The sequence below is a fragment of the Amphiprion ocellaris genome, chromosome 20 (assembly GCF_022539595.1).
Source record: "Amphiprion ocellaris isolate individual 3 ecotype Okinawa chromosome 20, ASM2253959v1, whole genome shotgun sequence".
Classification (NCBI taxonomy): Eukaryota; Metazoa; Chordata; class Actinopteri; family Pomacentridae; genus Amphiprion; species Amphiprion ocellaris.
In genome coordinates this window covers 25,875,336-25,889,831 of record NC_072785.1, presented here as the reverse complement: position 1 = coordinate 25,889,831, position 14,496 = coordinate 25,875,336, and the positions used below count along the sequence as shown (strand labels likewise).

Genomic DNA, 14,496 nt, shown 5'->3' with positions numbered 1-14,496 from the left:
TCTATCCACAATCAAACCAAGAACATAGAAAGAGGAAATGTTTGAAGAAACAACTTGATGTTTTCGTTTCAGACTAGAAAAAACGCTTTAAGACCTTTATCTGTTGTTGCTCTTTTTGATCGTTTTATTGTCTCTTTTGTTTAATTTTATCTTCTAAAGTATAACTGGTGTCTTTTCAAATGTTTTGTCTTTAGTTTGATTCTTCTTAAATGTTTAGTTTTGCTCTTTTCTCAGCTTTTATTCTTTTCTAATGTCTGATTTGATTTCCAAATGTTTTGTCTTTTTAATGTTTAATTGTTTTTTCAAATGTTTTATTGGCTTGTTTGAGTTTTTTTTCCTTTCCCAATATTTAATGTTTTGATTAAATCTTTAAGGTTCTTCTTTTTAAATGTTTTACCTTTTAATGTTTAATTTTCTTTTTAAATTCATTGTATTTTCTGTTTAATTCCTATTTGAAGTTTTATTGTCTTTAAGATGTAAATTTCTAATTAAACATTTAATTTTTTAATTAAAAGTTTTGTCTTTTTAAAGATTTAATAATCTAATTAAATGTTTTGTATTTTTTTAAACAAAATTAAATTTTTAAAATACAAATATTAAAAATTACAGATAAAATATTTTCGATAAACATTTAAAAAATACAATTAAACAAGAAGAATATTAAACATTTTAAAAAATGCAAAACATTTAATTAGATTATTAAACCTTTAAAAAGACAAAACATTTAATTAAAAAATTAAATGTTTAATTAGAAAATTGCATGTTAAATTTCTTAAATCTTTTTAATAATAAAACTTTTTTAAAGTTTTATTGTATTAATTTTTTTTCCTTTGATTTAATTGCTTTTTGTTATGTAGATTATTTCTTTAATCTTCTTTTTCTGTCAAGATTTTAACCCCAACCTTAAAAATGAAATAAACCCTTAAATCACAATGAAAATACTTTTGTTGTCACAATCATGAGTTAGTCAATTATTCAGTTTATCAATTCAACTTTATTTGTTTAGCACCTTTTACACAGATGACAAAACTAAACAAGCAAAGAGAAAAAACTATGCTAAAACTATGATTAAAACTCAAAAACATTTAAAACAAAAAAAGATTTAACATGGTAATAAAATGTGTTGTGTCCAGGGGATGGAGGGAGTTTATTGAAGTCTTCTTGGGCTCACATGGGAAATCATTTAAAATATAAACTTGATATTCAGTCTAAGGAAACTGCAGAGCGACAGATGAACCAACAATATCTCCTGTTTTCTCCTTTAATGAGTCGACTCTTCTTGTGCTTTCAGACCAAAGAACTACAGACTCTTCACAACCTGCTCAAACTCTTGGTACAGGACCTCACCACACGGGTCAAGAAGGTTTCCATCTCATTTCTACTCTGAAGCTCACCTTCTCCTGCTCAAACTGCTGACAAATGTTTCTGCTGCTCTAAAGTCTGGTCTCTAGAACTTCCTAAAAACTCTCAAAGTCTCTTTTGCTGCATTTTGCTTTGTAGAACTGTTCCAGAAAACCTCACTAAACCACATGGAGGGGCCTCAAGATAGTCGTCCAAATGAAACCATACAAAAACCAAACTAGCACAACCCAAACGCTAAAGTCTCCTGCAGCCTACCAGAGAACCTCTGAGAACAGAGAATCAGGACAGGAACTCTTACCTTCTGGACAACCAACACTGGTTCACAAACAGGAATACAGAATGTGTCTGACCAAAAACCTCTGAAGACTCACTACAGCCAAGATAAAGACACAACTCAGCTGGACCAAATCCACTAATCACTGCACACATCAGCACCATGTGCTAACTGTGGCTGAAGAACCTCATTTACCAAGACAACTATCCAGTACAAAGCCCTAAAACACACCAAGAAACACATTAAAGACCATTTTACTGCTGGAAGCTGCAAGCCAACGCCTAAAGAAGAAACTAAAGCAATGGAGCCAAACCCAGTTCACTGGTGAAGAGAAGCAGAGGAAATGTTTGTCTGCAGCTAAATAAAGCAGGAAGACACTGAGCTGCTCAGGTGTTCCTGATAACACCAAGCTGCTCAGGTGTTCCTAATAACACCAAGCAGCCACCTGGACAGCCAATAGGAACACAGCTTACTGGAAGTCCAGAGGGCTGGGTTAGTGAAGGAAATTTAGTTTAAAGTTGAAGCAGAAAGTTAACAAAGAAAGTTGAAAACCACCTTCTGATACCTGAAATCTCTGAGTTTTCACACAAAGAACACCTGAACATGTCAAACTGGTTCCATAGTAGAACCATCATTGTAAAAACGTCATAGTATGGTGTGTTGCTCAAAAAACATTAGGACCCGGCTGTCAGGGGACAAACATGTAAGAAACATGAGAACAGAGAGAACCCAACCAGTAGGTCACAGTTTATCATCCCCCAGTCATCTCCTGAAGTCCATATGGTGAGAGACATCAGTATCTGGTTGTTCATTTACCAGAGGATGCTTATAATCATGCTGATGTGGTCTGTACTCTACACTATTTTAGTGACTCAATAAATGCTTAAGTTGTTTTTTTTAAATGCTTTTTAGTTTTCAATAAACATTTAACAGCCCATATGTAATCAATAAATGGCCTTTGTCTATCTTAAGAAAAATTCACTCAGAACTCTGATATGTTAACAGTACTAAATAAATCAATAAATACATGCATACACACAAAAGTAAATTAATACATTAACTGTGTTAAGATTTAGATTTTTTAAAAAAGTTGTTTCTGTTTTTGCAGAATCCAGTATTGCTCACTGGTTGGTCATTACATTTTGTTAGTTTGATTTCACTGTTTAAAATGATGCCACCTCTTTTCAGACAGAACCTGTGATAATAAAACAATACAAAATTTTTAGTTCTGTGTTAATAAAGCACTTAAAGCTTTAAGTATGGCTAAATGCTTTTTTCAAAATTAAATATATCACTCCTTAGGTGGTAGTGGCCCCAAGGTCAGTAAAATTGGAAAGATATTCACAGATTCGGGCTTCCAGCATCAATAACTCATTAGATATAGGTTGTCAAAACATAAACGGTGCCTCTTTCCCATTGTTGCAAGGCAGACAATGTGCTACAAGCCCAGTTTTATCAAAAGTAGCTGTCTTTCAAGCTACAGGAATAACATTGGTGTCTATGGAGTGAACAGGGTCCATCTGCAATTTGCAAAACCGCTGCAACAGTAAAGAGAGACAAATATTCAATAACTTCACTCTTATACATTGTAGTGTCACTAAAATCACTGCAGCCTTCAACTGGCTCCTGTTGACAAAGTGTTTTAACAGAAATGTAAATGCTGTAATTTGATTCTTTTAATGAACCATGTAACTTGAATGGATGTGATGCTGGTGTGACCACAGTGCACACGTCTGATGTTGCTCACAGTGGTCCAAGGAACGCTCAGGGAGTTTGTGTGTTTGCTCACAATCAGGAAAAATTACAGGGAACATTGATCATCAGCATACAGTACTGTACACACAGTTAGTTCAGGGATAATCCAGTGCAAACTTTCTCACAATCCACATTAACAACATGTTTTTTATTTTTCTGTTTCTTTGACAACTGTAATTTCTCTAAAATAATCTAATTCAGTCTCCTCACTTGTTTCAAAAGCCTACTGGAGATTTATTTCTTACCCTTTCGTTATGTACTTCAGTTCAAACTAAAATTATCTGGCATTTTATGAGAAAATCTCCAAATATTACAGGAAATGCAGACAAAATAAATTCAGCTTGCTTTATTATTGTGGTAATCACAATCACTTAACACTTTTTTGGAGGGAAAGCACCTGTAAAAAGAACACGCAAGTTTCTCACAATCCATATGAACAATCTTTTTTATTTTACTATTTGCAGCTCTGATGTTAGAGTTTAAACTGAAGGATAAAATGTGCTCCAGTCATTGTTGGCTTCACAATAATACGTAAAAATATGACTGTAAAAAGTCCTGCATTGAAAATAACCAAAAAGTACATCAAAAGTACCATAAGTAAAAGTAATATTGTGCTATATGTTGTGTTATTACTATTACTGATATATTAGATTTAGAGTTGTTGTTGTTTGAGTTGAAGTTAATTTTACAAATTTTCTGAACTTTCCCATTGTTTGAATTCCCTCCTCTTCCATCTTTTATATATAATCTCCGTTAAAACTCAAACTTTGCTGGAACTGACAGCATCCTTATGTTTTAAGTCTCCACTCAAGTCAGAACCCCACATTTTTCAAATTCTTAGCATCCACTTTGGAATGCAGAGTCTCAGACATTACAGTTCGTTTCTGGTTCTTCCACGTGTTGGGAAGAGTAAGATGAGGTGAGGTGTATTTATTTGGTTGCAGTGTGCATTCTTGCCTGTAGAGGCCACTAAATCCTCCACACTGGACCTTTAAAATATTGTCATACCTCAAATTAGTGCTTTAGTAGATGTACTTGTTCATATTACACCATTTTTCAAATTTTGCAGCTCCTCAAAAATAAGCAAACTCAATCTTTAACACTTGGTCATTTCATGCAAAAGTCTACTGGTTGCGATCAGTTTGAGCAAAGAGTTATTTAGGCCTCTTAATCGATTGTTTGCTGCTCGATCTCCTGGTTTTCAACATATTCTCCATAACAGAAGAGTTATACAGTTTGTACACCCAGGACATCGTAAGGAATAGCTTTGGAATTTGTGTTCCATTTTAGGGCGACCCAAATCTTTATTCATGTTCCAACCACAAGAACCTCTTTCAGGGTTGTTTTATGGTCAAAAAACTTACTTTCTCCACTGTAAATACTTCTGAGCAACATTTAAAAACACAATACTGATTGGTTAAACTCTGCAAAGACAACAAACTCAATTTTTCCCCCTTGATTTCTTCATTCAGTAGCAGTTTTCTAACACTTCAATCCTCTAAGTAAAATTCACCATATAGGCTAATAATAACTTCAATATTTTAATTCCTCTTCCTTCCTTGTAGTTGTTATGTGCAGTGGCAACTATTTTTCATTGGTTTTGTGAACTCAAAATTGGCAAAGCTGTCAGATCCTACAGTGCAGTGGAAACAGGAAACCTGAACAGACCAATTATATCTCTGATTAATGGCAAACGTACCTAATAGAGGAAGTTGAGGCTACCCCAAAACAAGATTTTTGCCAGCGCCAAAAGAAAATTACCTGCAGCAACATGACAAGAATTAGGAATATTTTAAAACTCCAGCATAATAGCCAATTTTTGTTTATCAAATGGCCACAAATAACACCTTAAATTTATTACATTTTGATCAAATAGCATAATGGAGACTCATTGTTTTTACTGTACACAAATCGATCTTAATGTTGGTGTGCAGCAACGCGCTAAAAGCCCAGGAAAAACCCTGAGCTAACTATGCTAATTTCTCGTTTTCAAAACAGGTTTGCATTGTAAATGAGAAATTATTTCACCCACAGCTCTAGTAACTGTAAATGTGTGAGTTTAATAACAGTTTTGCTTGTAAAATATTAGTTACTGCACTATTAGTAAGTAGAATTAATGCCATAATCGATGGGTTTTCCACTGCAGGAACTCAAGAGGTGGAAACATTTACAGGACTGGCCCTATTATCAACACAGTTTAGTTTTTTTTTTTTTTGCTTCCATTGTGATCTTGGATGCAGCAGCATATCCCTGAGTGTACCAAAAAGAACAACTAATAGCAGTTAGTGGACATAACTCCAGTTCTATGAGCACAAAGGAAATAGAACAACTGAGCACAATCTATTTTATATTCCCCATTATGGTTAAATTAATGTTGTAGCTGGTGATATTAAGAGGAGAAAACTGCGACTCAACAAAGAAATGTGTCTATGAATTATGCTTGACATGTTTTCCATGAAAACTCACACTTTTATTCATGTGCTAACAAAACTGCACAAGAGTTTTCTAATCATCAATTAGCCTTTCAACAACATTAGCTAATACAATGTAGCATTAGAACACAGGAGTGATGGTTGCTGGAAATGTTCCTCTGTACCCCTATGTAGATATTCCATTAAAAATCAGCCGTCCAGAATCCAAAAATTGCTGCCTGTTGTCTTCGCTGAGTTTAACCAATCAGTGTCTAGTTCTGTTCAGCAGTTTTTTAGCTGCACTCTGAACTGAATGATGTTCTTCAGGGGCATTTTTGTTTTGTGTTCGACAAAAAGAACGCTCTCTGGCTCTGAGCCTGGGACATTTTCCGTGAGTTCAGGGCATCTCGACATTTTGTAGTGAATCCAAAATTAGTAAGATTAATGAGAGGTAACAGAGAGATAGCAGTCCACACCACGTAGACACTGAGAATAAAATGAGTCCTGGGGTGAGCATTTCTGCGGTGTTGAGATGGGATTTATTAAAATGTAGAGACATCAAAAGCTCTTGTGTTTCCTTGTGTTATTCTGCAGAAAACTCAACTTTTGTTTCATTTTTACATAAATTAAATTATTATTTGATTTATTCATTTCATTTATTATGTGTGATTTGCATTGTGAATTGTGAAATTTTAAAGCAATCAGGCCTATTTCTGAAGGATGAATTGCATATTTGCAGTTTAATATAAAAAGTATGTTTATAAAATTGCAGGATGTTCTTTGCTAATGTAACTTTGGAGTTGTAACGATAAATTAAAACGCTGCTTGTGAATCTATAACTGCACAAACTTCAAAAGCCCCCCAAAAAAGAGCCTACAATAAATCAATTCAAATAGAAGAAAGATTTAAAAGTACAGTCCTTCCATTGAGAAGTTGAGCTTACCTGGTGTACGCTGTGAAACTTGAATTGTTGAATGCGGTAAAATACAGAATCATTGCTAGTTTTAGTTTAGGCTTGTTACTGCAGTTGTACTTTGGTTTTGGAGATGAGTGATAAGAGTCAGGGTTTTTTTGTATTGGTTACCTTTTACTTTTTTTCCTGTTTGGCAACACTAACATCAGCTTCAGAGTCCAGTTTGCTTTTGATTACATTTCTTTTATTTCGGTAGCACCCATTTGCCTTTAACCCCTTACATTTTATGTATTTTTTTTATTACTATGAGCTTGACCTTTCAAATAAATCCCTGCATATCCCTCTGTAAATCAGCATTTGTTCTGCATTTTTGTTACTCCTCGACTACCCTTGACAGCCGGGTTGTAACAGGTGTAAAAAAAAAAAAAAAAAAACTCTTAAAATCTTAAATTTATGAAGGAAAAATAGATAAAACTGTCCAGACACACATCTTTAAATTACAAAACTTTAAAAAAAAAAAAAAATAGGTTTAACTGAATAAGAAACGTTACAAAACAAATACACACACACAAAAAAATAACACTGGACTGCCAGAACCAACATAACTAGCTGTTAATACTCTAAAGCAGGGCTAAAGTGCTGCTTAAAGGGAATCCAGAGGGAACTTTTGATTGTTGGATTTCTGTGTATTAAAATCTGTAACCTTACAAAGTGAAGTGCTATAAGAATACAGATTAACTGCATTCTTACAGGCTTTAATCTGATTTTAATTCTTCATACTCCTTCACGCACCTCTAGACTGGTTCCTACTACAAACTCGGTAGATTGAGGCGGCGCTTTAGGCCCTCGCTGCTGGTCGGGCGCTTCAGTGGTCTCCATGACTGTGCCGAGCTGCTCACCTCTCAATGAACCCCCCAGTCCAGCTCTGGTGGTGGGGAGCATGCCCCACCAACAACAAAAACAAAAACACAGAGGTTCTGGAGCTTACCCCTGTACCAGTGAACTGTGCAGCCACCACACCAGGCCCCGCTCCCCTCTGGATCCCCTCCCAGACCCCATGGTCCCGGTTAACAAGCCAGCCAGCACGTTCCCCTGTTGTCATTTGTTAGCCGCTGCTGTCCTCTTGATACGGCTCGCGGGCGGGGCCAATTAAACTCGCACGGTTCCCCACACCGGGTCAGGAGTTTAGTGGGTCATCGTCGCTGCGATTTTCACCCAGAGTTATCTAATCCTGATTGAACCGCTCTGACTGGACCAAACCAGACTGGACTGTCTTCAGAAGTACACCACAGTCAGTCAGACATACACAGCAGAGACAAATGAGATAAGATAGGATAAGATGAGATACGATACAATCAGGGGTGGACTGGCCATCTGGCGTACCGGGCGATGCCCGGTGGGCCGACGCACATTTTTGGGCCGGCCCAGGGGGTGTCATAATTTAACCAAGAAAGTGTATTATAAATCCTTTTTGTCGATCGCGACGGCCCATTGGTTGATTTTCTTGAAGGACATTGGGCTAATCCAATGAAATCTCTCAGCCCTCCCCGGCCCGCCCCTCCCCGGCCCGCCCCTCCCCGGCCTCTTGAAACAAAGTTATCAAATTTTGCCGTTTGAGTTGGCCGGAAGTGGAGAGGAGCAAAGATGGAGAAACGGCCCAAACGAAAGGGGGGCGCTGAAAAATTGCGCGAAAAAAGGCTTAAAAGCCTGCAAGTCGATGCAGCAAAATGCAGCAAAATAAGTGACATGTTTGCCGTTGCTTCCACTAGTTCACCTGCGGCAGCGACTGCTGCTGCCATGATAGAAAAAGAAGCCGAAGTTCAGGGGGAGTCTGAGGAAAAGGAGTAGGAGGAGAAGGAGGAGGAGGACGGAGGGAGAGACGTGACACAGCAGGGACAGATCGAGGAGGTCAGATTAGCTCCTGTTAGCCCGGTAACAAGTATCATATAAGGAGAGAGCTTGTGTGTGTGAGAGAGAGAGACTGTAGCTGTGTCCCAAAGTTTACTATACTGTATACTGTTATGTGTTCTTGCTGACATCCACCTGGATGGTCATTAAGCCTACTACTTTTAGAGAGTGATTGTAATGAATGCAACCATCTATTATTGCATTATTTTAAAGACAACAATACTGTCAGTGTAAATTTTTTGGTCTCATCCTCACTATTCTCTTGACCCATCTGGCTTCTCTTTCTCTCCACTTAGGGCATATTTGGAGTGAAGGTCTACCTTTCCCTGATGTGGAGTTTACATGTTTTCCTTTTCTATCATTGTGAGTTTACTAAACAGTTCTTATTTTAATAATATTTAATTCCAGTTTTAATTAGAAGAGACAGTATCAGATGAATCTAGCATATCTGACGTCACCTCTGCTTTCTGTCTTCATCAGAGCAGCAAGGTCCATGCAGCCTTTTGTCTCAGCATATGTAAGTACAAAATATTATGTCTCTGTTCACCTAAACATTATTAAAACTATACCTTAACTGATTCCAGCTCTCTTTCTTTTCTTTATCATCTATGCATCTCTCTCGCTATCTTTCTCTCTCTCAATCTCTCTCTTCATACTTTAAGGTTCCATTTTGGTGAAGAGCTCCACTTTTAATTCAAGTTGGTAATTTTGACACTTTGAAATAAAATTTTAAAGTCTCTGTGAGAAGTGATAGAGTGTATCTTTTTTTTTTAACATGGTTACTCTCTTCCACGTAGGCTGCTGCGTTTTATTTTAATTTTTGAAACAATACAATGTGCACATATATCCTCTGGTATGTCGTATGCCTTGGCATATTGTATAAATAATCATGGTGGGCCGCCATGACCAAAAATGCCAGGGCCATATTTTGATCCCAGTCCAGCCCTGGATACAATAGCATGAGATATGACAAGATACGATGAGATATGATGAGATACGATATCACAAGATACAATAAGACATGATGAGATACGATACGATGAGATACAACAATGTATAAGATGAGATAAAATACAATGAGATATGGTGAGATACAATAAAACGAGATATGACAAGATACAACAAGGTACGATAAGATATGAGATACGATGAGATATTAAAGGATACAATAATATGAGATAAGATACAATGAGATATGATAAGATGAGAATAGATACAATAAGATATGATAAGATGAGATATAACAAGATACAATGAGATATGATGAGATACAACAAGGTATGATAAGATATGATAAGATGAGATATCAAAAGACACAATAAGATGAGATAAGATACAATGAGATATGATAAGATGAGAAAAGATGCAATATGACATGATATGATATGACATGATACGATAAGATATGATGAGATACAATGAGATGACATAAGATGCAATAAGATATGACAAGATGAGATTTGATGAGATACGATGAGATGACATAAGATACAATAAGATATGACAAGATAATGATGAGATACGATAAGACATAATGAGATACAATGAGATATGGTAAGATGAGATATGACAAGATACAATAATATGAGATAAGATACGATGAAATATGATACAATGCAATGAGATACAATAAAATACAATGAGATAAGATACAATGAGATCTAAGATACGATAAGATGACATAAGATACAATAACATAACATACAGTTAGATGAAATAAAATACAGTCAGATGACATGATACGATAATGTGAGATACGATGAGATACGATAGGATGAGATAAGATATGAGATGAAGTACGATAAGATACAAGATATGAAAAGATGAAATAAGATATGATAGGATATGATAATATGAGATAAGTTCCAATAACATAATAAGATGAGATAAGGTACGATAATATTAGACAAGATACGATAAGATGTGATATGATAAATTACGATATAATGCGATAGGATGGGATAAGATACGATATAATATAAGATATAAGATGAGATAAGATATGATAGAATGATGTAATGTGATAAAATGAGATAAGGTACAACAAGATGAAATAAGATACGATAATATGACATAAAATGAGATACGATACAATAAGATACGATGAGATAAGATGGTTGAAGTGAGCTATATGTCAAGAATAGAAAAGACAGAGGTTATTGGTAATATCACACATGAAATGAAATGTTACACACGATAATAAAATTTTACACACTGAACTGAAAATATTACACTGTGGAAATGAGAATATGAAATACTGTGTTGAAAGTGATTTCACAAAATTTTGCGAAACATTTAGCAGGGTGCTCATTCAAACATCAAGTCGACATGTTGAGATGCCGTCATACTAATTGAAAGGATTGCGTGTCTGACAGCAGTTTTAGTAATAACAGTAATGCTCTACCTGTAGTATGTGTACTGTGGTGAAAATAGCTGCAGTAGTACTTGCACAAAGTTACTGTAGTGGTTGTACCAACAGTAACAGAGTGTCTTGAATGAAGGATGTCTCATTTGAAATGTTTGTGGTTCTGTTTGAAAGAGCGATTTCAACCCCAACAAGAGAACTTGATTTAGTAAGTTATAATAAAATATATCGTGTACATCACTGTTCCCTCTAAGCTGCGCGCGTGCGCAATTGCGCACTGCTGACACGGTCTCCGCGCACAGAAAATCTGCGCTGCGCACAAAAAAAAAATATCCAACCTAAATTGTAAATATAATAAACACGTAACAATTCATTCTGTGCTATTTTTCAATGTGAGTCAGTGAGTGACCGGTGACTGGCTGCTGCAGCCAATGATGCGATTCACATACGTATTTACCATAGACTGTATATAATGGTATTTACGCAGCTAATCAACCTCAGGCGTCCTTATGTGCAGCCACTGTTGTTCTCATAGATATGAATGAGTAGATAGGACACGCCCCTTTGAGCTGCGTGCTACAGCGAGGCTAAGCTAGTGGGGGAAAAGTTTCAGTGCATTCCGTTGATGTAGACGGCGTGAAAACGAAAACAAGTATGCCGGCTCACTGTGCTGCATACAGTTAAACACTGCGTCGTACGATTGAGACAAGGAAACTTGGAATGACTTTTCATAGGTAAGAATAGTTTTTGGCTGTTTTTTCATTATGAAATCTTGTTGAGAGCTTCCAGTCTATGAGAGCTAACTCGTTAGCCACTAGCAAAACGCTAAGGCGAGCTAGCAGCTTGACAAGCAAATACCAGACGATTAATAGTAGCTGTAGTATAGTTGTACAAGCAGTAGTAGTAATACTAAAAGTACAAGCAGCAATAGTAGTATAAACAGCTGTTAGAGTCGTAGAAGTAGTATCAGCATTTGTAATAGTATTACAAGTTGAAGTAGCAGTGCCAGTATCAGCAGCAGTAGTTAATAGTCACATTGCTATTACTACCACCAATGCTACCAATAGTAGTTATAAAGCCTAAGTCATGTATTTCCAGATTACCATCTATGTTCTTCCTCCAAACCCATTTTATGATTGGGATTACAGGCAGTTCTTTAGGACTGCTCTCAAATAATTGAAATGTTACTAAACACGGTTATACTTATCAAATTAAATAGCTCTGGTCTGCAGTATATTGGCGAATTCGGTTCTTTGTACTTCATTTATTAGCATGATTTCTTTTTAATATGTTGTGTACAGACTTAATTACTTCTCTGTCTACTTTTCTTACTCCATGTAGGTTTCCCAGAGACTATGGGTTGAGGAGGAATTGGAAGTTTGTCGGCTTAGACCTGGTGTCATTCCATCAGTGTTAAACTTCCCAGCTCATCTTGGAAGAGCACGTGCCAGAAAGACCACGACCAAGCAGCCTTGAGATCTTAGACAGCGTCTCCCTCAGGTGGGTGTCAACGGTGTTCACAGTCAGGTCTGTGGTAATCATGTCAAAAAAACAAAACAGAAAAAAATCTAGATTATAAATCAACATGTAACCAAAGCACTCTGTGTATAACGCCATAGTATAGGATGTAGTTCAGAAAATGTCAAAGTATAGTATGCTTTACTCAAGAATAACATAGTATGGCCTGTAGTTCATAGTACAGCATGTTGGCAAGAAAAAAAAACAAAGCATAGATTATTATGTGGTTCAAAAAGCGTAAAATGATAGGATGTTGCCTAAAATTGTCATGTATGATATGTGGTTCAAAAAATGTCATAGTGCAGTATATTGTCAAAATAGTATGTAATTCAAGAAAACATCAGAGTATAATGTCATCTAAAAAATGCCATAGAATAATAATTTCATTACACAAGTAAAAGTATAGTAACTTTTAAAACTGTTCAAATTCTTATATGTTGCTAAAAAAACTAAAAAAAACTAAAAAAAAAACTAAAACAAAAAAAGTCACTAATATGTCAATTAAAAAAGCCTATAGTATAGCGTGTCGCCCAACAAACATCATAGTATAGCATGTCGCTCTAAAAATGTCACAGTATAGCCTTCAGTCCACAGCTGTCAGTAGGTGAGGAGCAACACAAAAACAGTCCAAACGCTGGTTTCCAGAGGGTTAAATGAGTATTTATTTGAAAGAGGAAGTTTGCAACAACACAACATGTGAGGGGGTTAAAAACAAATGGGTGTTAGTAAAATAAAAATAAATAAACAGAACTAAAAGTGAACTTCACCTTGACATTGATGGGCATTCCAACCAGGAACAAAGTAAAAGATAATCAATACGAAAAAAAACTCTTCCTGTTCACCTCTTAAAACCCCAAAACACACCGCAGTAGCACCCTAAACTAAAACTACCAATGGGTTCCCTGTTTTCCTTTCTGAACAATTCAAAGGTCCCTCTCTATCTCCCCACACATCCACCAACCACTGGAACACATCTCCAAAGTTCTGCCGGGCCAGCTCAGCTTCCCCTCAGAAGTGCCGCCACCTGCCAGATGAAGGAGCCTTTTGAGAGGCAGCTGGCATCGTGATTGGACTGTACTTTGGTCTGTTCCAATCCAGCTTCAGCTCCAGAGACGGCAGGCGGGACGAGTCAACGGAGGCCGGGTGGACGAAGGCATGAAGCTGAGTACAATCCAGAAAACAACAGAGGAGGAGTGCAGGGCCAGAACAACCAGAGTAGCATCGTATGTCTCTTAGAAAACATCATAGTATAGCCTTTGGTATGAAAAAACGGCATTATATACATCGTATATTGTACAAATAACAAGTCAAAGCAAAGAGACATACATTGTAGAATTGTAGTAATTGTGGGCTGACTGATTTACTGATTATCAGTATTTTATTTTTTACTGATTTACGGTAATAAATACATTTAAAAATGGCGCTACTTTGGCTCTGAACCTTTATCTACCTGTGGTCGCTCTGTCTTCTGGAGTGATTTGATTGGTTATACGTCACAAATAAAACTCCTTTAACTTAACATCTGTAAACAAAACAAAAATGTATCAACAAAGTTTTCTGTTAAAGTTTGTGTTCTTGTAAGTTTAACTCCAAGATTTTAAATACTTTCATTTACTGCAAATGAATATCTACTCCAAATGTCTCACTAATAATCATTATCAGCCTTAAAAGCCCACAAAACACCCCTCTATACTCGACCACACTTAGTACAGTCCGGTTCCCCCTTCTATAAATCTGCTTGGAAACTTCCACTTCCTGTTTGTCAAAGTGGCCTTCTACCTGGACAGGTTTTGTTGGAGCTCATGCAGCAAACATTTTGGGTAACTGCACTTTAATATGGATGGATGACACTGAATTAGAGTCTGTATTAATAAGAATGAGTTAAGATGTGTCGCTCTGTCATTAAATAGGAAATTATTTCTCAGAATTCACAGAGAAAAGTCTGAAATGTTTGCTAGGTTAGCATCCCACATGTTCTTTGGCTCAGCTA

At 36.4% G+C, this 14,496-nt stretch overlaps 1 long non-coding RNA gene across 1 annotated transcript in view; it reads left to right on the top strand.

Moving 5' to 3' along the window:
• The window catches only part of LOC118471653 (uncharacterized), a 91,708-nt gene extending 77,781 nt beyond the window's left edge, over nucleotides 1-13,927 (top strand). Inside the window, exons 3-6 of the long non-coding RNA XR_004848999.2 lie at nucleotides 1,292-8,623; nucleotides 8,920-8,986; nucleotides 9,104-9,140; nucleotides 9,286-13,927. This is a non-coding gene — a long non-coding RNA (uncharacterized LOC118471653). The remainder of the gene's footprint in view (nucleotides 1-1,291; nucleotides 8,624-8,919; nucleotides 8,987-9,103; nucleotides 9,141-9,285) is intronic.
• The last annotated feature ends 569 nt before the right edge of the window (nucleotides 13,928-14,496 follow it).